Source organism: Lygodium microphyllum, chromosome 5 (assembly GCF_053477565.2).
Source record: "Lygodium microphyllum isolate KBCC chromosome 5, Lygodium_microphyllum_v1.1.10, whole genome shotgun sequence".
Taxonomy (NCBI): domain Eukaryota; kingdom Viridiplantae; phylum Streptophyta; class Polypodiopsida; order Schizaeales; family Lygodiaceae; genus Lygodium; species Lygodium microphyllum.
In genome coordinates, this window is record NC_141139.1 from 117,149,476 (window position 1) to 117,172,878 (window position 23,403).

The following is a 23,403-nucleotide window of genomic DNA, read 5'->3' on the forward strand; positions in this document are numbered from 1 at the left end:
ATATAATCAAGAACTAAATCTTCACCTTCTTCTTCAACTTCCATGGCTTCCTCCCTCTTTCTCCCTCCTTTCCTGTCCTTCTCTCTTATCTCCTAGTCTTTCTCTCTCTTCATCTTCCTCTCTTTCTTTTTCTTTTGTTCATTCTCCTCTCTCCTCTAAGCCTCACTCATTACAATTGTATAATAGTCATAAAATACAAGGGTGTATAAAAGATTTGCAAGCAAATTTTTTTTCTTGGATCATATAACAAAATTATTTGAAGCTTCCAAAGAATGTTATTTGTTACATTACAAGTACATTGAGTACATGAAATGTGACAGCTAAGCTTTTGGCTTGCATTACACTATTATAGAATTACTATATGAGATGTTATGTTTGATGCATGGGCAAATGATCCTCTTCGATCCACTCTCGTTGGCTTTAGATCCTCGTCCAAAGCATTTGATGCACTTGCTCTTCCTTCTTCTTGTCCTTCTTAATTCTCTTATGCCTATAGCAAAGAGAAAAAGTAAACATTAATGTTTGTAATGTCTAAAATTACAAGGATATTATAGAATGAAAAAAATTTATAGATACCTCTTGTTGTATGGGGGTTCCCGTGGCATGAAAATATTGTTGCTCATTGATTGCTCCCTCCCTGAAGAGATGATCCCATGCATCTCACCTATTATACCATCGATGATATGCTATCTTTGACTTTGTTAGAAGTCAACCCATAATTTCTATCAATTTCTACAAAACAATAGATGACATGTGTTAGAATATATAAGTATTTTTAGAAACATAATAGAAGCTTAAAGAATGAGCTTGTTTGTACTTACAAAACCCACTCCCATGAAGGTCTTCTCTTGATTTAAAATGTGAAGATTCATACTATTCCATTTGGATGCGAAGAACCTCTTTATGTTGTTGACTGGTAACCCCTTCCATTGCCCGCATTAGGGGAGTTTTGAGGTCTCGAAAATGCCTTGTAAGTGATCCTAGAAAGAGAAAATATTTTAGGAAAAAAATAAATTTTATATTTTTAAAAACTTTTATATTTTGGTAAGTAAATATATAAAAAATTGTTAATAAGTCATTGTCGTGATATTCTCGTGGTCACATCAAACCTAGAAATCTAGGGCACCATAAAGGTGACAAAGATTGTCATAATGAAGATCTTACTCATCCTCATTAAAGTGAAAACTAATATTCAATTTGAATTTTTTTCGACATTTGATCACTTTCCTCCATTCTCACTCTCTTCTTTCTTTCCCATCCTTACTAGTTTCTTATTCGTTTTCCTTCTTGTTTTTAATTCACATACTTTTTCAATCCAATCTTCTAATCATATCCTTAGCTATGGATCAGTCATCCAATGATCTATGTAGCTATAGTAAAAGACCTCTCTATCATCTTCATATTGAGTTGGATAGTGAGTATGAACCAATAAGGAAGAGAACAAAACCCATTACTATTACAGAGTCTACGAAACATATACTCAGGTTTGAAGGAAAGAAGAATCTTGATCTTTGGTTAGATGTCAGGCTATATCCCAAAGATCCTAGCAAAAATAGCACTCCGTCTTTCATTGTTGAGGTTCATTGGTGATGGTTATAATGGGTTTCTAGGCTATACACTTAACTTGGTTGCAGACAAGGATGTCCTCAAATTGGAGAACCATCTTTTATCAAAACATAACAATGAGTTACTGCAAAAGCTAGAGGGCTATGAACATAGGATTCATTTGTTGGAGAAACACATCGAATCTTATCAACGAAAGCAAACTATTTTAGGACTTCGAAATCAACATAAGGCTCTTAGAAATATTGAGAGTCTTAGACGAGGAGGAGGTGGTTATGGTAAAAGAATCCAAGCAACAAGGTACCTTTTTTTCCACTTTAAAAATATGAGATAAGACTTTTTTAATAATTAATTGTATTGATTTGTGATGTTGATTTTGTTTAGGTCTCTTTTTCAACCGAATGTAAGCGAAAGAGATTCTTTGAAAGCATCTCAGTTTTATTATCATCTTCTTCCTTCACTAGTTTCAAAAGATATTTTGGAGAAGAAGAAATTTAAAAAGGTAAAGAAACAATGCTTGGAGTCATTTATAAAGGATTATTCTTTGGATACCGAGTTAGTGCAAAAGACACTAGATAATATTGGTATCAGTCAAGATGCTTATATACAAATTTTCTAGCTTTTACAATCAAATATGAAGCAAGGACAAGTATGTAATTGCATACTTCCAAGGCTATCTATGATTAGAACTATTAGACAAAGAGTGAATAACAAAGTAATGGAGATTATGGGTGAGCCTTTCCATATCAAGGCTAGCTTCAAGGGCAAGAAAAAGAAAGTTGTATTCAATGAATTTAACAATATTTTCCTTGATTTTCCCACCCTGCAATGCTTAATGATTAGATTCTATGACTTGTCACTAGAACAGGCACAAGGAGTTGCTAGATTTGTGGTTAAACTTGATGAAAGTGAGATTAGCATAAAAGGGGTTCTAGTGCAACATGTGTTTATGCATAGAGAGCTATATTTGGAACCTAGAAGTTCAAATCTTCCAATGCATAAACCAAATTGTAAGGATTTGATTCTTAAAGTCTTTCTTTTCTTGACCTCTAATATTGAGGAATGGCAACCGGTCGAGTCTATAGTTGATGTGATTGATGTAATGCATGGCTTGATTAAAGAAGATATGTACAAAGGTAGAAAGAAGATAGAGCTTGCAGAGAATGGAATATTCTTCTATGACCATTCTTATATTGTCCCCATGCAGCGTAGCCAATGAGGATCAATATCCCCCCTTCCTTTGCCCGATTTTTCAAGCTTTGAGTGGCCTTTGCCAAGTCCAGCTACTAGGTGAGGGCTATAGATGTAAAATATTTTCTGAGATATACAAAGAGCATTAAAACCTAGTATCTCAAGTAGGCTAAGCAAAGTTACTTTGTTCATGCCTATTAATATATTTATTGACTTCTTTTCTAATGCTGAGATAAGAAAATCAAAGGCCATGCTTTCAGTGAAGAGACTAACATATGATCATGTTATACAATTTGTTGATGAGGGATTGGACACTAGGACAGAAGGAAAAATTATATGTAAGATAGACCAAGACTCTATAGCTTGTAAATATACGATTGCTACTCAAAATTTCATCCTTAGCTTTTATTATAGTAGATGGCATTATGTTTGTGGTAGTCTGGTTGCTTTAGACCAAAATCTTGATAATTTTAGCAAAGATCCTATAGTGGAACTTGATGTTTGGTTCAATGAGGACACTATTGCAATCCTAAAGGTTAGGTCATCATGTACGCTACAATTTCAGTATCAGCTTGTTTCTTAACAATAGCTAATGCATCCACATATTCTAATTGAATGCCTTGTGCTTATATACCCTCATTAACCTACAAGTGTGCTTGAGTGAACTCTCCCACAAACTAAATCTTTATTTTGATTATGTCAATAATCTCATCATGGGGCTCATGATTAGCAATGCCAAGAACTTCACCAAGGGTGAATTCAATCCTACTACCAACAAGTATGTGCTCTTCAAGCACCTCTTTGATGTTTATAACAGTTTCAATATCTGATTATAACTTGTAGCCAGGTTACTTGCCTCTTCTCTTTCCTTATCCCTTTTTCTCTTGTGATGCATCTTTCATGTCATGCTTTGGAATGGCCTTTTTAGCGGCCTACTACAGAATGAAGATATTGAACTACCATACTCATTTGTGCTCTAACTTAATAACAAACAAGTAAGTTTTTATATCATATTAAATTTACTTAAGTGTATATATGATTTCACTTCTTGATTAATAAACGTTTGTAACATATTTTTTTTATAGATATCAACGAGGAGAGAAAAGAATATACAATGCAAGGACATTGAAGAAAATATCTCTTTACTATCAATATAAAATACATGTACAAATTTTTGTTAGCCATCTCCATGACTTATACACAAGGGCTTGCAATCAATGAGGCAAAGCTACTTTTTTTTAGTACTTTTCTTAGGAGAAGGGACATCCTTTCTAGGAGTCCCTTTGCATATCTTTGTTGATGCTTTGGTTGCCTTGGGTGTTGAAGGCATAACTTCACCTGCTATAGTTACATGCACCTCCTCTCCTTCAATGTCCAAGCCCCCACTATTGTCCATTCTTGTCGGTTGTATACAATTGACCATTATGTACTTCATGAGCTTTGCTCTTATATACCAAACATGCTCACTTATAGAGCAATGCCCTTGTAAAATATCATACGTTTGTAAGAAAATATTTTTAGTTCATTGTTATTTTTTACAATGGACTATATTATTATCATCAATGGACTATTTTGCAATACATCTCTATCTTAAAGTTTAATATGTTTCACAATACCTTTATAAGTTTATCATCATTGAGATAAATAAACTGAACCAATATTCTGGCATTTACAATTACTCTCCAATACCTATCATCCTGATGAGGACATTGCAATCAACAATATAAAGTAAAACTATGAAACTTGTTTATGGTAGTTTTTAGAATAAATTTTCCTAGTATGTTCCAACCATATTAATCAGACCTTACCGTAACTTGTCTATATTGCATCGTTGCAACTAAGTCAAAAGGCATGGGAGGCCTTTTCTCTAGCACTTCAATCAATCTTTTTACAACTCTGTACCAAAAAGGTAATAAAATTTAGAGTTATTACAAAAGAAATATCAAAATATTTAGAGTACATGCAACAAAAAGATCAAAATATCAAGGAGATCCTAGATTATATAACTTACAACTTGGCATTTCCATGGCTTCCTTTTATAGAATTGATAAGGAAACATTGCCTCTCCACACAATCTATTCCAATTAGGCTCCAATGAGAACTAAAAACAATTATATTTCAATGATCTAGCAAAACAAGATCTCATAAAATCTAACAAAATATCAAATTACTTACTTTTTATTGTATGGAATTAGAAGAAGCTCCAAAGTTTCAAAGTCAATTGAATTGAACCAATGGTCAAATGCACTTGCATCAAGCTCACTTCTCATATAGTATGAGATAGATGGATCAAGAACCTCAATCTTTTGTTGTATATCAAAGGGGAGCTCATGCATTACACACCTAGCAAAGGAATGGAGATTGTAAGCATCAACATGAAAGTCTATTGCTAGAAAAGTATAGTGAGTAAAACCAAATTTTGGTATACTATACCACATCCCAGCAAGAAGAATAGAGTCATTTACTTCTCTACTTTATTCTTGATAATTTAAACACAATTAGAGTCCAAAAATACCATATCAGATCTTTTGTTAATATCACCAAGTAAAAAGCAACAAACATTGAAGCCCTTAGGGTCAGCTCTTTCAAGAAGGGTAGATAACTCCTCTTCAAAAGATGTGAGTTGTTCTCCTTCCTTTTCTTCTTCCTTCTTTATTTCATACCCCCTCCATTTATTTGCCTGCTCTTCTGTGGCATTTTCCTCTTTCTCATGTTGTCTTGTGTCCTTTCATGTGTAACATCTTCAACCTTAAGACCTGGATCATTTTTCTTCTTTCTCTATGGAGGCACATTTAAAATATTGAAAGCCTTCACATCAGAAAGAGGGACTGGCTCAAGGACCTTTGAAAACATGTATCTCAATCTCTTGAGAATTATCATGTCTTTATCCATAAGTGTAAGCCTATGTGCATGAGCAGTACATATATAAGAATCTTGGAAAAACTCAATCAAAAAATCTTATGTAGCCTCCTGAATACACTTGAGAGATGCCCTAGTCCATCTAAAAGTATCAAGACTATGCTTGTCACAAATTTCTCCAACAAGCCTCTAAAAGGACAGCTTTGGAATTGCATTATTCTGAGCATTCATTGCACTTTTAATCTCCTTTAGGCACTTAACATGCTGTGAGAACCTTCTTCTTGTTTATTTTTTGTTATGCTATAGATGCCATCAAACTCATCATCTCATAATTGCTATTGGAAAGAGATAATGGCAAAAATGAGGGCTTACTTTGGGTGTCCCCCCACACTGGAGCAAGTGTTTGGCTCTATATGAAATGCTAGACCATCTGGATCATAGAGTGCTACATGGCATGAAGGTTCTACACCTTGATCTTCTAAATTACAACTATCCATGGGGACAATGTGAGTTTTTCATCGAACACCAATACTTGATGTTATTAAGAGACAACAAGCAGGATAAGAGCTATTTGTTGAAGGATTTGGGAACTACAAGATTGAGTGGCACATAGCTGGTGACTTAAAGACACTTAAATGTATGTACAATGTATCAAAGGGAGCCAACTCTAGATCTCCTTGCCTATATTGCAGATCCCCAGCCATAGAGTTGAGCTCAAGCAATTGGAATAGAGCTCCCTCTAGGCACAACAAGGATCCAAAATTTAAGCTAGAGTCCTAGATATTCCTTAGTGAATGCCCATATCTGTACACTTCATGTGCTTTGTAGGATAATTGAAAAGCTTGTTCATCTTTGTACAGGATTTGCATGGAATTTGAAGCCATTATCAGCTAGAACACATGCTATAGCAAAGATTGAAAAAAGTCTTATATGCAATGGGTTTCCATGGTGGTAATGTTGTTATTGAACCATATCTTCAAAAGTCTAAGGATGGCATTTGTGTCCCCAAAAAGCCATCTATTGGTGGAGTGAAGGCTAGAAGGTTCCTAGACTTTCATGGGAGACTTGGTAAGATAAACTCTAGGAATGGTGGCTCAACTATTAGATACAATCATTGGAAGTGCCTACATAATGCAGTTAGGATCATGTTGATAATGGACAAGCTCAAAATAGAAAAGCCAATGTTTGGGAAGCACTGGACAAAGTATTCTTTTATTGTGATAAAATAGAGTGGAATGATGATGATCTCAAAGAATTCAAAAATCAATTGAACCTTTTTAAAAAGGCAATGATAGAAGCTTGGGGTAATCAACACTTCACTCACTATATGATAAGAAGTTTGCATATGTATGTCTCTTTATTGTCTAACTCATATAGGGTTTTCTAATTGAATTTATTTATTTGTTAACTATGCAGCATATTTTATACAACTATGCTCCATATTTTATCAAGAAATATGAATCTCTATCTATTTGGTCAATGCAAGATATGGAAAATCCAAATTATCAAGCAAGAACAAAATACTTTAGGCACATAAGACATGGAGGTGAAAGATACAAAGCAAACAGTTTATTAGAGGTCTTTCAATAGTTCTATAGACAAATTTGGCACAAATTCAAGCTCAAAGACACAACTGCATCATGTAATACATCATCTTTGGCAAGGACTATATCCACTGTAACCCAAAGAAGAAAGAGGGATATTTAAACTCTTCTGCAATGTAAAGATATTCAGAATGGTTACAAACCAGACAAAGAGATAGAAAAAGATGGGTTTCAAGAAACCCTAAACATCTTTTAGTTTGACTCTGTTATACAGAAGAGTCTTTAGTTTCAAGGGATTCACTAGGTCCTTTAAAGGAATCTTTTGTTTCATCCCACTCGATGAGACCTCCACATTTTAGAAACTCTTGTTTCCTATAGCTTGAAAGGAGCTTCAAATTCTTGGCATCTCCTACATGGGAGAGCAAATAAGAGGCAAGAAATCCAAAGTATCCTACCCTAGATCCACTGTATCCAGGCATGAAGCCAAAAACTCTTACATCTTCTTCCTTCTCCACTAAAATTATCTTGTTTGAACCTCTATTGAAAGCTTGGGATACAATCACCCTGGAGATAGCTTTCAAAGCCATAATTGGTAAGCTTGGAGAGCTTGACAACCTGCTATGATAACTTGCAAATGTTTGATTATTTAAGCTTCCAATATAATGATGAAGGCTTTTACTTTTGCCAAGCTTCAATGGTCTTGAGCCATTTGCTCTTTGCTTTTCCAAGAAAGTTGTCTGCATCTTCAATTTCTATATGCACAATAAAGCACAATAGTATAAGATGTCAGTAGATAAATATCTAATAATATTTGTCTATAATGCATAACATACTCTAATATAAATCACAATGGACATCTTAGAATTATCTTTCATACCTTAGGGTTTTCTTATTCTTCAAGAAGACTGTCATCATATAGATTTATTGAACTTTGTGGTTTCTCCTCTAATGGAGACTTCAGTTTCTCTTCATACCCCATGTTACCAATACCAAGTCTCTGTTGAATTTGTAAGTACTCTTTCTTTGTAGGCATCCCCCCCTTTTCATATTCTACGATCTGATTAATACAAGAATGCAAGGCTACAGAGTTTTCTTGAAAATTCTCTCCCTCAACATCAAGAGATTTATCTATAGGAAGATTTGCAAATACTATCTTATTATATTAAAAGTGAATGGGAAAGAAAGTAGTAAGGGATAGAATGTACCTTGATGTGTGCTTGAAGATGAAGATGTTGCACAAATGGGAACATACGATCATTATTACTTAATGTTAGCACTTTTTTTTACCTACAAGAACAACTTGTTTAACACTATGATGTTATGTTGATTTCACCAATAGACCAGAATTTCTACTCTACTATGTGTTTAGCACATTATTGAGTGAAACTATTTTTAAAAACATGTCAAAAAACACATGAGCACTCTCATTCATTGTGATGTTTATCTTCATGTAGAAAAATCTAAGAGAACAAACATTTAATAGAGTGGTTACCCATGCAAAAAAGTTGTAGGTGGTCCACATGTATAGCCGTGTTTTCTCAACTGTGTGAGCTATGGCAAAGACCCCAAATCTCCTACCGACCAATATCACAAGCCATGATATCCTAAGCTATGTATCTCACACATGACTACCATTTCCACAATAGACAACAATGGAAGGGGAAAAGAACAAGGCAACCATTGAAGAACAAAGCTGCATGAATCAATATTGAAGAGATGAAGACCAACAAAGAGCTTACCTTGTCTATCTATCAAGTAAGAGGAGGAAGAGAAGAAGAGCAAGGGCTCTCATGCATGCACTTTGAGAAAGGTAAGGTTTCTCTTGCCCACACAATATTAGTCATTGTTTCTCCTTTCGTTTTTCTCTACTAGCAAACACTATATTAGAAACGAGTTTGGATGCCACTCACAGTATAAGGGTCTTAAAAAATCATCGCATCTATCTTCATGTCTTTAGCAGTAGTAAACAAATTTTTCAATTGGAATTTTGGCATGCTTCATAGGGAGGTTTCATACAACTTTAGATGCATTTTTTAACTTGTAGCAAGGGCATAATCATAGTAGTGCCTATGGTTTGTAGGGCATATATTCAAGTAGGAAAGATGTCCACATCCTCGAGTAGCAATCCCCCTCCAGTTCCTCCTTCTCATCCTCTAGTGATATGGATGCCGAAGCCTTGCATGTTTATCATTACTTGACATGGTTGGAGCAGAAGATAAAACTATGTGTGATCATTGTCGAGGATGCGCCTTTGAATGGGATTCCACCACAAGGCATGTGTGACCATTGTCGAGAACCACCATAGGTTCTCCCTATTGATCATCCTATGTATGAGGCACCTTTAAATGGGATTCCACCACAATCATGGTCTATCAAAGATGGGAAGGAATTATAGAACCACTTGGAATATCCATCTCCACATGGGATGAGTCAATAAGTCTTTAACCTTAAGTTTTGACAACCTTGAGCTTTATGCAAGGCCTATTGAATATACATTGTCTATTTTTTTGATTAGGAACTCTATATTCTTTTGACTACCTTATTGGACCCCCAACTAAAGATCAACAACCTTTTGGATCCTATTCATATATTTAGGAATGTGGGGTCTACCATATGGGAGCAATTTTAATTGGGATGTGATATTCTAAGCATGAAAGAGAGGATTTGCATAGTATTGGGAGGCAAAGGGGTGCTTGGCCACAAAATGGAAAAACCACTCTACCACATGCTCCATGGATATTGACATAGAAGGAGGAAAATATTATGAAACAAGCCACAATAAGGTTTTGCATGTGATGGTTGAAAGGGGTCTTCACATGATTGGCATAAGATGTTAAGCATAACTAAAAGCTTACAATCATGCACATATGTTAGAACTATTATTTCTTATTATCAAAGTGATCACGTGCATATGTTGTTAGTAGTTTATGCTTTCTATCACCATCTCGTATTGCACTTCAAAGAGTGTGTGAGAGACTATATACAAGATTGGGGGGGGGGGTGCGCTTCAGAGGTAAAGAACTACATGCTAGTATGAAATTTTTACACTTACAAAATGAGAACAATATTTCACTTGCTTATGCCAATAAACGTTAATGTGTCTTTCTTCATAAGGTACATTATCTCAAATGAAATTGATCTCATAAAATTTTCAAATGCTTGAGTGATGGTGTTTGAGACAGTGTGTTTAGTGGAGGAAACTTTTCCACAAACCATACTTACAAGCCAACTACAAATCTCATAGTACACTTGGTGGATAAGATGGCTATATGTGGCACGATTCATGCTCAATGGATTTTTTTTCTTGAGCACTTTATGAAGACCTTGAAGAATTTTGTGAGGCAAAATGCAAGACTTGAAGGTAGCATGGTTGGTGTAGGAATCACTTGTATGCATCTCTAAACTTCTTATCCAAGTGGGTTTCTCCCTTCCACAATTATGGAGTGATAAAGAAGACTCAAGGATGACATCCATTGTGCCTTAAGGGGGAGGGTGTAGTAAGATCTTGGATAGAAAGTTGCATTAAAAAATGAATATATTCTGTGTGCTCATATCAGTGTGATGAGTTAATGGGTCGTGATGTACGAGGATGCAAAGGCAAAAAGGGATAGGGAGAGGAGGATCTCTCACACATGCAATGGGTGTGATGTGCAATATCCACCAGATTTAAAAGCATTACCAAAGGACCTAGATATGCACTAGTTACATGAAGACATGGAGAAAGAAGAGAGAGATACTGGTACAATCATCATAACAACTGCATGGAAGTATGATAAAGTATGCTTGCTAAAAGTATAATATTTATGTCCAAGATGTCTTGATTTGTTTACTTTATAAAAGCTTAATTGTAATATATTTCTACTTTTACTTCAACATGGTGTTTTTCAACCAATGATGGAGAATATCAAATGGTAGCATATGATCCCAATCTTCCCACACTTTAGAGGAATATATAATACTTTTACATCTATTGAGCATATGGAGGATGCTTTCATCCTATATATGATGTTGATCATGAATCAAGAGAGGTAGAGAATGATCATGGCATGGGAGACACAAATGATGATAATGTCATTGTACATAAAGATGATGTAGCCATTGTTGATGATAATGATGACAAGCATAGTGACACTACTAGTAGTGGGTTTAATTTGTTTGTAGGTTTAGATATTGAGATGGACCTTGAAGTAGATAATTAGAAAGGGTTGATCTCATTGTGGATGAGATTGAAGATCCATCCTCATAAACATTGTACTTTTGTATTTCTTTTCTAATTTCATGACTTTTATATATCTTCTGTCTCTCATACCAGAGTTCTTAGTATATAAGAGTGTTAAGTAATCTCATTAATAAACATGATATTTATTTTTGACTATACATAGTGATGTGTTTGCAATTTTAAATGTTTAAAGTTTGTTTCATAATTCATTTTTCTTAATTTTAGAACTTCAACATGAGAAAAAATATTTCAATGAATTGATTGTTCTTTTGTGTCTCAAATTAATCATAAAATACACATCAATATACGTGTGCAAAATCATGTGAATTTTGAACACAACTCACTCGCGATTATACAAATTTTTTAAACACAAAATCAACCATATGAGATGTTTTCGATCAACTGAATGCACATTTAGTTGAGATGGATTAGCCCATGGAGCATGCAAATATAAACAAATAACGCTATATTAGGGAATTTGGGAATTCCCATGCACTTTGGGGATCTCGATGTTGAGAATAGCAAATGATGCTTGATATGTGTGCTCAAAAGAGGCTTTCCCATAAGTGGGTTTGTATGAAAGAGATGACAAATGATGTATGCTCTAGGAAGAGATGTTTAGAATCCCATAAGCACAGTGAGGGAGAGTGGTACTATCCAGAAGCTATAAAGGCATGTACTTGACACTCATTTCAAAGTAATTGAAATATCAGTTTGAGTCATTCTCAGTGTCATTGTCCATCTTACACAAGAATGTGTTTATGAGTCCAAGCTTCCATCTTGGAACCTAATTCACTTGTGTAATAGTTAGTCTATCTAAGTCTATGTCATCATGAGTTGTGTATTCATCTTCCATCCTCCATAGCTCCTACCATGCTCTAGATCCATGCTTTTCACATGGTATCAGAGCTCAGCTGAGCATGGCATTGCTCCATACACTACTTCTCTAGCCTTTTTTCACCTCTGGTCATCTCTGTCCAGCTCATGACTCCATTTTCAACTTTACCTTCATCTTGACCTTGTGTTTGCCATAGCTAGCTTGCACCCATCTCTATTTGAGCACTTAGATCTTTCAAACCAGATAATATCTCTTCAAGCTCTCTTTTGGACATCTCTTTCTTGACTCCCTAGGTATCTTTGTGTCACATCAAAGCTTGACATTGGCCTCTTTGAGCCCTAGCATTGTGAAAATTGTCACTCGCTATCATGACTGCGCCACTTGCAAACTGTCATATCTACTGACCTTAGAGGAGGTAGTGTGAGCAAATTAAGGCATCTGATCTCTTTCTCTCTTCAAAAGACTTTTTCTCTAGCTTGAGATGCTCCTTGTTGTCACATCACATGTCAACATTGTGCCTTGCAGGACCCAACATTGCAGAAATAAGTGAATCTGGTGCAGGTTTCATAGGTAGGGATTCGGCCTGATCTAGCATCCAACACAAGGTGCGATTCTCCAGATATTTGTGGGGCATTTGAAGACTCCCAAGTGGGCAATCTCAGGCTAAAAGGGCTCCCAAAAATTCTCTCTCTATTTGTCACAATCTGTGAAACCCTAACTATCATCTCTATGGGCAGCCATAGCCAAAGCTTCAAAGCTTGACATTTTCATTGTTTCTTCTTAGTGAAGCTATCAACAATGATTTTAATCATTGAGCTACACTCTCTGAAGCTCATTGCCGATCTGGAAGTGCCCAAGAAAGCTCAGAAGTCATCCAAAAAGTTTGTGAGAAATCAACAAACAAGAAGCAGATCAAGCAATGACATCCAACACTCAGCTCAAAGAATAGTATCCATTGATACTCAAGTATTGTCAATTTGACATTGATATTCTTGTGTCTCTTGACACATTGAACTACAACTCTTTGCTCATTATTTGAAGCTGATCAACATGGCAGAGCTTGAGCAAATAGCCAAGTTCAATGGAGAAGGCTTTCATGCCTAGAAGGAGAAGACCATGTACCACCTTATGCAGAAGGACTTGTGAGACCTGTTTGAGGAAGAGGAGGAGGAAGAAGAAAGTGAAGATGGAAAAATACTTGGAAGGGTCTAACCAAATCCTGAAGAACCAAAGTCCAAAGAGTGGAAAAAGATGAATAATAAATCTCTAGGAATTATTTCCTGGGGATTGTCGACAATGTATCACACCATATCTCTAGCATCAGAGATGCTAAAAAGGCTTGGGATGAGCTTGACAGGATCTTTGGAAGTCAAGCCAAAAACTCTAAGGTCAAGTTGCTAATGCAGTCCTATAAGCTTGACATAAAAGACATCACTTCAATGACTATGCATATTAACAAATTCAAAAGTCTAAAAACTCAACTTGCCACTCTAAAGAAAACAATAGATGAAGATGAAGCCATTGTTATACTCCTTACTAGTGTAAACCATGATCCTTATGAAAATCTTGTCGCTACTCTTAGCAACGTACTGTCACAGAAAGATATTGAGCACTCTCTTCTTGATGAAGAGAATAAACAGAAAAACAAGAATGCAAAAGATGGTGTCCCATCATCTAGCAAAAACCTCTTATACACCAAAGGAGCTGCTGGACCTAAAGGAAGATGCCAAGGATTCAACTTCAAAAATAAAGATTAGATGACATGTCATTATTGTGGTAAGATTGGCCATATAGCCAATGAATGTTTCCACCATAAAAGAGCACAATAGTTGCAGAATGGTAACCATCATCAAAATTAGTTCATGAATGAAGAAGATACTTCCACTATCAACAACAACTTTGACAGATTGTTTTGAAGAAATTCTCTTTCCCATAGTGGATCTTATATTTTCCCATAGTCAATTTTTGTTTCCCTTAGTCAATTTTCTTTGTAAAATAAAACCTTTGCCAAATATGTAAAGTTCAAGCTTTAACTTGACTAGGCTGCCTATGAGCTAGTCTCCCAAGCCATGTCATCATGTGGGGGGGAAAAGCCAGCAAGTGTAAAAACTCATCATTTGAGGGGGGTGTTGAGAATAGCAAATGATGATTGATATGTGTGTCCAAAAGAGGCTTTCTCATAAGTGGCTTTGTATGAAAGAGATGACAAATTATGTATGCTCCAGGAAGAGATATTTAGAATCCCATAAGCACAGTGAGGGAGAGTGGTACTATCCAGAAGCTGTAAAGACATGTACTTGACACTCATTTCAAAGTAATGGAACTATCAGTTTGAGTCATTGTCATTGCCATTGTCCATCTTACACAAGAATGTGTTTATGAGTCCAAGCTTCCATCTTGGAATCTAATTCAATTGCATAATAGTTAGTCTATCTAAGCCTATGTCACCATTAGTTGTGTATTCATCTTCCATCATCCATAGCTCCTGCCATGCTCTAGATCCATGCTTTTCACACCCCAATACCTTTATTCTTTGACCACATGGTCAAATCTTGTTGTCTTACTTAAAGGTGGAGTCTACCCTAAATGTTATATAAGCTACCTTATCGAATACCACTTTTAAATATGGATCAAGATCTAGCCACGTGGTCAAATGTTTATCACTTATTTGAAATTGGGACTTGGAAAATTTCTAAATTCTCTAATATGGTGTTAAATTTTTAATAGAAAAATTAACACGTACGCAAATTCATGTTAGGCCTCCATGTCTTTGGCCCAATTTTCTTATAGTGTTCTTGATGTGAGAGATTAGAAATTGGGCAATCTAGGGCTATGAAAAATTGTTGGCACAAATATTATATGTCTAATTGCACTCATTCTAGCTCTCATACTACCTCTTATACATTAGATTCTTATGCATTGGATGTTTCTAGTTTGTATGATGATGAGGATGAGCCTTTTGATTTTGAAAATGTTCAAAATATTAGATTGTCATTATGCAATCTAAGTATGATATTAATAGAAAATATGGTGCTTGGTTCTTATGTGAACCCTTGGTGAAAATACTGTTGGTACTAAGTGAGTTTACAAGTTGAAATGTAAGCCAAATGATAGTATTGATCACTATAAGGTCAAAATTGTGATATAGGGTTATGTTGAGCAATAGGGCATTGGCTTTTATAAACCCACTTGCATATGCCAACATTTCAAAGCATTTGTGTATTACTAGCTCATAATGGTTAGCATATATATCAATTCATTAGGAGAAATACAGACTCTCTTTTTTGCCCCTTAAGGAGTGAATAAACAAATATAGGCCTAACCAATGAGAGAGCTGGGATTCCAAATTCATGTAACATGAATCTTTTAGCCATATCTTGGCCCAAATCTTCCCTTAGCAATAAAACAAGGGGAAATGTGGGGAATACAATGTTGACACTTCCTGGAAGTTTGTGACTCAAATTTTCATCTTCTTATTTTTTAATGTTTGACTTTTCATTTCTCCCCTTTTCGGTTTCCCCCTCTTTCTTAGGCAGAACTCAAACTAATCATATCTCTTTCCTCGCTTCTTCTTTCCTCGCGAAATTTTATAGCCTCATTGTTGCTTGCCCTATCTGTAACCCTATGAAATTTCATTTCCTCTACACAAATACAGAGTGAGTTTTACATGTTTTATGAGAGCAGAGCTTGTTCTACCAAAGCCCTAATATTTTCTTCACAAAACTTTACATTTATATTGTTCTCTTCCACGGATGTTCTATGGTAAAGTTTTATCTTGTTTGAACAAAACCTGTGCAAGTTATGTGCATTCTTTGACATTTAATTTCTTTTGTTTCGGTAATCTAAGAGTCTCTTACAGTCAAGAACAATGATCTTTTGAACACTCAACTTCTTCAACATCTTACGGTTTCTTTGTAAACAAAGTTATAGGTATGTTGTCTTATTTTTTTTACTGCTTCATAGTCAAATTTTATCTCGTTTGGACAAAATGTATGCAAGCTATATGCATACTGAGTTTTTCTTTATTTTGTTGCTCCAAGAGACTTCAAGGGTGGAGAACAATGATTTTTTTAAAACTCGACTTCTTCAACATCTTTGGGCTTCTTTGCAAAGAGAGCCACATGTATATTGCCACTTTTTTCTATTGCTCCATGGTTAAGTTTCAACTCATTTGAAAAAATCCTGTGTAAGTTATATATATGCTTTGACTCGATATTTCTTTTGTTTTTGTACTCCAGGAATTTGTTAGTGAAGGAACAATGGTCTTGTTATAAGTCAACTTCTTGTTCAACATCTCTAGGCTTCTTTGTGAAAAGAATTACAGGTACAATGTTTTTTTTAAAATTTCTCCATTTAAATTTCATTTCATTTGGAAAGAACATTTGCAAATTATCCACATGCTGATAGGTAACTTTTCTATTTGGTTATCATAGATGTCTTTACGAAGAAAAAACATTAGTAACATACTTGTAGTGGAGGTCTTCAATAGAAAAGATAGTGGCGGTAATTGGATTTGTGATAAGTACTATAATTTGGATTGGATTTTGATGCACCCAAGTACTTGATGGAGTTTCAAGGTTAGGCATAAGGATGTTGCAAACCCTAGCAAAAATTGGAAAGGTAGAATTTTAGAGTTCAGAAAAGTGTTTAATGGAACAGTACAACAATAGAAGTGTTGATCCAACATGTTTATATACACAAACAAATCTTTGTATACAACAAGAATTGCATTGCAAATTATAAAAAAAATAGTAAGTTTTTAAATTTTATCATTGTTTATTCTTTTGCATTAGAGTTGTTTTTAAAAATCTTTGCAGTGTTCTAATTCAATCTTGTTTTACTGACAACTCTATATCCATCAACTTTGCATGAATGGCATAATGTGGAATGTTTGAGTGGCAAAATACATGCTGGGCATGAATTTTGATCTATGATAATAACTCTGCAAGTCAACTTGCAACTCAAAATATATTTTTCTATGATTCATTGTATGTTGTAGAAAGCTAGAGATTATAGCATGTCCCATGCTGTCACTATCTAGTGGTGAATGGCTGATTGGTAGCTTAGAGTTGTCAGGAGCATGTAAGTCCAAGATAAAATCTAACATCAATAGTGCTATGAAACCCACCACAAGCTCCAAAGATGTGCATCTTAGTTGGTTTATTCCATTCTCATTGTTTGCACATTTGTTTGGTTCATGTGATGTTCTGAAAAAAACAAAGATTACTTATCAATGCAAGTGTCCATTCGAGGAATGGATAAGTCAGCTATTGGGTGAGTCTTCGCAAGTCAAAAGAACACGTTTTGATGAGAGATTGAGTGCAGTGTCCACCAATCTGATCTCACATTCAAGTAAATCTTTTTTACTACTTTGAATGCCTTGATTTAATTGACATAGTCTTGCTTAGACGAGTTGTTGTATTATTTGCATTTACTTACCATTATTTTTGTTTTTATTATAGGTATTTCATTGCTAGAAAATCTTTGTGCATTCGCTTTCGATATAGAAGATGGCAACTTTTATGAGGGGAGTGGATCAGCTTGGATCAAGATACCCGAGATGAGACACATATAGCTCTCATAGATGTGGTTATCTTATGGAATGGTCATAATCCTTTTGTGGTCAGCGCAAAGAGCCATTGGCCCATTTCTTTTTTGAGAAAAAAAATCCAATAAATGTCCAATGAGCCCCTCTACAACTTCTATTTCAAGTTAGATAATAGAAAAGTCAAGATTCATAGTGAGCAATCCATGACATGTAAACAATGTGCTTCTGCATATATCCTTGAGATAGTGGAGTCCTTGTAAATGTTTTTTATAAAGAACAAATATAAAAATTTTAAAGCTTTTGAGTACTTTCAATTTAGATAATCTTAGTTTACTATGATCCAAGCGTGCGATAATACATACTGTAATTAGTCAATCGTACTGGTTAAAATCATAATTTCTTTGCATAATGATATATTATAGCTCATCTCTTCTACTTATTTTTGAAAATTAAATATTAAATTGGATCCAAGGAAATTTTAAGGTCTTTTAGATTTCTTTCTAATATTTTTTCTATATTTTTTGTAGTTGGACTTGAATATACTCAGTGATCCAAGTATATTCGAGGATATAATAATGTAAAACGAAGCATTTGTCTTTATGAGTAATTTTAACGGTTACTTTAAAGTATTGAAATAAAGAAACTAAGGTAAGAGTTTTAATTTGAAACATTAGGGTTAAAAAAGAACCTTTATTTAAAACCCTAGATACATAAAAGCTATAATTCCAAACTCATTTTCACTTTCATTCTCTACTTCCCTACACTTCTGCTCTCCTTCCTTCTCTTTTTGTGTGCCATGGCTACCATTCCCACCTTCGCCACATGGATTAGCTCCACACACTGCGCACACATAAAGGAGACCAGATATATCCTAGGTTTTGTGCGACCTTGAGTCTAGAGAGCTCGCTTTTCGCCATAGACCCTAGCTCTAGTATATTGGCATCGTTTTGTGATGCAGCAAATCCTCTCACGTGCTCTGCTCTCAAATGGGTCCCCATAGATTTCTTATATAGTTTACAAGCTAGATCAAGCCATGCAAAGGTAATAAATCGAGCTTTCATGCATGTGGGGCAGCATCTCCACACCAGAGCAGTGCCCACAATATCCCAGGACCACGCCAGGATGGATCTCATCAAGTGCGATGCAACATTTGCCATATATGTTTTGTGCATTGAGGTGCAAGAGGATAGTGAGGAAGACATCGACAGACCCTGTCGTCCATAGCTAGAGTATTTTGAGAGGGAGCCTGAGGAGATCGCACTCGATTCGAGAGTAGAGGCAGCACAAAGCTTAGCCATTGTGCCCCCACCTCCTTGCCCTGTTGTTGAGACACCGACAAGTGATGAGCCACCCCTCGTTTCTCTCCATGCTTTCATCATCGAGGGGGTGGAATATTTACTTATGAGGATGTACTAGAAATTTTGGAACTAAGGGAAGAAGAGCTATATTGTATCATGGTGCGTGATGCACCTGATGATTTTATAGATTTTGATATACAAGATGCGCTAGCACATGTTGATAACATTTTACATAGGATCCATTACAACCAGGGTTTTACAAAATCTCTTTGGAAGCTATATTCCATATATGTTTTGGTAGTACACCCCTATCGTTGTTGATCTGTGCGAGGACTATCCTTCCATCCTCGAAAGAAACCTCACTATCGGCAAATCCCTATCGGTGATGGTGACTCTCCTTGCATGCACTATTGTGCATAGAACGAGTCTCCAAACAAATCGATGATGTAAGCTTCGACAGATTGTTGTAGTGCAAGGAGGGATTGGGCAGTCCAGCGATCAGGTTGTTGCAAGCATGTTCCATCTGGAAAGTGTCTTCTGCTATTCTTAATGAGTATGCCATCCATAATCTCATGCACTAGCTTCTAGAATGGAGCCTTTGGTATCAGGAGGTGCGTGGTCTTCTGGTAATGGCGGATCTCATGAAGAGCCATTGTGCGTGGCTTCCATTGATGCTTGCGATGCTAGCACGGTGGTGGTGGAGCTAGGGGAGATGGCCTCTGCATAGGATTTCTAGGGGGATGTCTCCGGGCCACTTGCTTAGTTTGTGCCATGTCTTCTAGGAGAGAAAACTCAAAACTCAAAAGTGAAATGTGTAAAATGAGGTGAAACTTTAAACTTATAGCAAAACTTTCAAAAATCCTTAAACCTAAATTAATGTATCCAGGCTTTGGAAAAATATGACCAGTGATTCGATTGATGTGAAATTTTACCCGTGGACTCCTCTAGGGTACATCAACTACTCAAAAATTTTTTGGCCTCATCAGAAGTCTCTGGGATACTTGTCCAGAGGCTGGCATATGGGCCCCCGAATCCCCAGATTTAGGGCCCCAGGAGCCTTCAAACAGGTGTCCCAGAGACTTCTGATGGGACCAATTTTTAAATATCCATGATTTCTTATGATGCACGACATGTGGATGAAGTTTCACTAGATTTTGATTGATAAAATTGACGCTTTAATCATTTTTTGAAAATACACTAACTGGATTATACTTCACTGATAACAGAAAAACTCACCACCACACCGGGTGTGCATAACTGCATATTAAATTTGTTGTTAACCAAGCTACGTGAAATATTGGAAACTAAAAAATTCACAAAAAATAAGTTACGGGTCGAATGGAATATTGCATATCGGATATAATGTTGCCAAATCGCTAGATATAGTAAATATATAGTGCATTGGCCCATATACAACTGATCACTGATGTGTGCGTGATTGCGCATTGAATTTATCCTCAACAAAACTACTTTCAAAATTAGAAACTTGGAAATATGCACAATGCAGATCATGGCAAAATAGAATATCAAATATCACATCATGGCAAAATAGAATATCAAATATCAAATTTAGCTCCATTTTGTAGACCACTACTATCAAATACTTGAAGGTCTACTAGAAAGATAAACCAAAACTAAGCTCCTTACAATCTACAACCAAACCTGAGCTAAAAACATAGATCCAATTACAAGGTAGCTTCTCAAAGCATATTGTTGACATTAAGATTAAATGCATCCTTGTTGTTGCGGATCCTACGAACAAGAACCATATCTATGGGCTTAATAGTGATATGTCAGGCATGAATGGCTAAAAGTTGAGAATCACCCATTAAATCAATCAAGTAAATTTCAGCTGCTTCTTGGAGAGCAAGCAAGGCTTTGAACATCGCCCCACATTCCTTGTCTAGTTCCTTGAAAAGAATTCGTGATGATGCTCTAACTGCAGACCTTGCAGTATTTCTTGCACCAACCTAGAGAATGGTGCCTTAGGAATAATCAAGTTGGCACTCTTCTAGAATTTCCTTATCTCACGTAGCGGAGATGTGCCTGGTCTCCATCTTCGCTTCTTATGTGTTGGAGGATGCGTATTACCAACTGGAGCAGTAGTGGGAGGTGGAGCAACTGGAGCATGTGGACCACCATTTCTGAACAATGGCGAACCATCATTATTGACCACACTAGGGCCACCATTGTTGGACACAGTAGCACCACCATTATTAGTTGCAGTAAGGCCACCGTTATCGGCCACCAAGGGACCTTTTTCACTCACAATATGCTCACTAGATTCGGAAGAGTGTTGAGCTCTTACTCTTGTAGGCACCTTCTTGATAGGAAGCTTGGAACGTGCCATGGTTGTGATGATGAAGGATAGAAAGATGGAGGGTAGAGTGAAGAGTAATGGGAAAAAATGAAAGGAGAGACTTGACTTAAGTACGAAACTTTTAAACTTATTGTGGTGTAAATGAACTTTAAAATTAAAAAACATAGTTCAAAATCGACTTTGAAAAACATAGTGACAAACCTTCAAAATTTTAAACAAAATTTGCAAGACATCTCATGTTAAAGATAGGAGTATTGATGTGTCATATCCTGGGTACCTATGCTCTCTCGTGGACTCTAAATGCATCAAAAGTATTATCTTTATCTAGGTCTCCATTTCTTGCCATCTCTCTCTTGGGTTGCCAACCATTTTGCGAGGCGTTGTCTAGTTGTGGTGTTTTCATATCTTGCTTTTCTCACTTTATATATTGTCCTACTTATAAATTCTACTTGAGAGGTTTTTTTTAGACTTCTTTTCTTTTCCTCGTATTGTATCTCTAATCTTTTATACCACCATTGTAATACCTTTTGAAAAGCACAACGAGCTTGCCAATGAGATTGTTCCATGCCTTGAGTTGACCATACTGCCAAACTTCCTTGATCTACAAAGTATGGACCATGTGCTTCAAGTATATGCTACACAAGAAGAGAGATTAGAAATACAAACTAATTTGAAATGATGATATTTTTTTGTAATGGTGACAATACTGACCATGTAGTGTGTTATACTGTTTGTAGTCCATGCCGCTACCATGGACTTATGAAATTTAGCAACTATCTCTTTAAACGTGTTGGCATCACCATCCCTAAACCTCGACTTTTGTAAGAGAGCTGCTAATCTATCTAGGTGTATCCACACTTTTGCCTTGGTAATCCTCGTTCATCCCCCATTGCTCCAATCCGAAACAGCAAGATGCAACTTTTTCCATGCTTTTCTGGTTGTTTTACAAGTATATTTCCTTCCTTATCTCAAGGTGGAGATATAAACTTCCTAGCCTTGGGTCCACCAAAGCATGGTTTACAAGGGATATTTCCACTCTTTCCCAAAATTTTCTCGTCCTTTTTTATTTCTACTTGGCCCCCGTGCAATCCAACTTCAGAGAGGACTTGTTCTACCTTCTTGCATGTAGCATCAGCTTTTGACACAAGCTGCATCTCTTGTATGCAAAGCATACATATTCATATACTAGCTTCTCAATTATTCTAACCAAACAATGCAATGTGCAAAAGTGAACCCTTGTTAGTGGTATTTTCAAAATAGGGTACCAATTTGGATCCACTGGAACTAGCATTCCATTTCTCATAAAATTTTGATCATGTGTTGGAGCATCTTGTTGTCATACCTTGGCAAGCCATTCTTTCTTTCCATATTTTCCTTTCTTCCTAGTTTGCATGTAGTATATGTACGGAAATTTTGCATTTGTTGCATTTGATAAACCAAACATACACTTCAATGCTTTTAAATCACCTACAAGATGCCAGTCAACTTGATAGTCCCCAAACCCATCGATGTGTAAAATTGCTCCATTATTTTGCTATTGAATAACACTGGCTATATTAGTGAGATTAAAGAAAACTGTAAGTACTTCATGGTCCTCCTTTGGTACTTTGAATGCTGCAAGCCATCATATTTCATTCTCTGACTGTACACTAAAGTATAAAAGGATGGTTTTCATCAATGTTAGGATCCAATGCTAGATTCATAAGTGTTATACTCACACGTTCAAGTTTTTTTCCCTTAATAATCTCACTCTCATCAAGTTTGAGGACAAACTTAAGCTTTGTCTCTACATTATTCCATAGACATATTGTAGAACTTAACCATAGCAATCTGAACCCTACATGTATCCAATACAAAGTTGTTGGATGCATTCAATACAAATGCAACTTCTTTGGAACCATACTTCAATATGTGTGTATTTTCCAAATGCGTTGGCTTACCAATTAGTTCTAAAACTTTCTCATTTAGTTGTTTTCGAGCCTTCTTGATGTGAAATGGTTTTGGCAGAGGCATTACTCACTTA